The sequence below is a fragment of the Zootoca vivipara genome, chromosome 12, assembly GCF_965207765.1.
Source record: "Zootoca vivipara chromosome 12, rZooViv2.hap1.1, whole genome shotgun sequence".
Lineage (NCBI taxonomy): Eukaryota > Metazoa > Chordata > Lepidosauria > Squamata > Lacertidae > Zootoca > Zootoca vivipara.
This window is the reverse complement of record NC_142595.1, coordinates 5,699,065-5,700,924: the sequence shown is the minus strand read 5'-3', so window position 1 is coordinate 5,700,924 and position 1,860 is coordinate 5,699,065. Positions and strand designations below refer to the sequence as shown.

The 1,860-nt window shown below is 44.5% G+C and overlaps 1 pseudogene; it reads left to right on the top strand.

Moving 5' to 3' along the window:
* The first annotated feature begins 1,014 nt into the window (after positions 1–1,014).
* On the top strand, positions 1,015–1,288 carry LOC148683756 (MICOS complex subunit MIC10 pseudogene; annotated as a pseudogene).
* The last annotated feature ends 572 nt before the right edge of the window (positions 1,289–1,860 follow it).

Here is a 1,860-nt window from a genome sequence, read left to right as displayed (position 1 = left end):
ACCTGCCTTCCTGTGCTACTTATTATTTTGCCATCTGCTGCTGTAAGTGGAAGTTTGAATATTGCAGATCGTCTTACTCCAGTCCTGTCAGCCATCCTTAAGCTCTTGGGACAACACCAGGATACAAAACCCCTTCCTTCTTTTTTACTTATTTATTTTATTTATAACCCATTTAAATATCCCCAGAAGATAGAGTGAGGAACAGCAAGTCACTATTAAATTTTAATTATGGAAACATCCTGTGATAACAATAGAAATTATATATAAAATTATTAAGCTCTCCAATAACACATTTAATAATGTAAAATATAACTCTTTGGTTGTTGTATTCAGTTTCCCCTCAGTAGAAGTACCCACTTGGCAAAGAACTTTTAACTTCTGGCTCCGTCTAAACTCAAATCTCCCCAGTTTATTATCCCTAGTACTTCAAGGCTACCACAAAAGTGCCGGGCTTAAAACCGTCTACCGAAAACTCCACTCTTGCAGCATATCCCCACTATACCAACTCACTATGGGCCTAACCAAAGCAAGCAGTCTAATTTGTCAAAGTCTAAAAGGTATTGAGCATCAGAACCACCAGGCCACCATAAGGAAATTCCGCCCATAGTATGATCAATTTCCATCTTCCCATTTTGATTCTCTGGCTCCATACCTGCCCAAACTAGCTATCCCAAAATACAGACGTGCTTTCACACTCAAAAGACTGAACATTTTGCCATCTGCGGTACTTGAGGGCCGATTCCAAAAGATCCCGCATGAGAAACACCTTTGCCCCTGTGGAGACGGTAGCACCAAAACAGTGGCTCAGGTCCTCCTCTCTTGCACTCTCTACAAAGACCTGAGGAACAAGATCGCCACCCCACTCATACTGACCCACCCCAGGGCGCACAAACACTGCCACAGTGTCCTTTCTCCTGTCAGACCAAATGAAGCAGATAACAGCAAAGGTTGCTAGGTTCTTAGCAGGGGCAATCAGAATAAGGACCACTAGGGGAGCAGGAGGTGGTGGCCAAGATGGTGTTGGAAGGTGATTTGGGCAGGAAGTGGGACCTGTGCTTGGCTGACTCCGGTCGTCTTCTCGCTCATCTTCTTCAAAAGGAAGGCGTGGCCCATCACTCTTGGGTCCAGAATGGGCTTAGGAATGGCTTATTCAAACTGCTAGCATGACTTTGGGTCTCCTTACCTTCTCCATGGGCGGTTTGTCAAGGAGCAATGACGCAGGCCCGACCCACACCTCTCTTTTGCCAGAGGAACAGCGGCACTTTGGCAATTCCTTGGGAAGGTCAAAGCATCCTGGCCTTGAGGCAATGGCCTTTGGAAGCACTTGCCCCGTTGCTCTTTTTTCTTGCCACACCTGGAACTGAATATCTTTTTTTTTGTAATCCCTATTTTGGAAATGAAAACGGGGAAGGTGCTGTTCTGGAAAGTAAAATAAAAACGAGAGAGGAGGAGGAGGAGGAGGAGGAGGAGGAGGAGGAGGAGGAGGAGGAGGAGGAGGAGGAGGAGAAGAAGAAGAAGAAGAAGAAGAAGAAGAAGAAGAAGAAGAAGAAGAAGAAGAAGAAGAAGAAGAAGAAGAAGAAGAAGAAGAAGAAAAGAAAGAAAGAAAGAATGAATAAGGGCCACTATCTGACTGTTGATTCAGGACCCTAAACTGTGCTTTTATACTAAATTTCCTTTCTTCTGCGTATATTGTAATGTCTTATTGTTGCTATGGCCATCAGCTAACGCAAATAAAGTTTCTATCTATCTATATTCAGCACCAGGGAGGAAATTGCCTTCAGACCAATTGGGCCTGTCTGTGGGGTTTGCCTACCTCATAGCAATTGTCACAACTTGAGGATGGATAAGGCACTGGGCTGC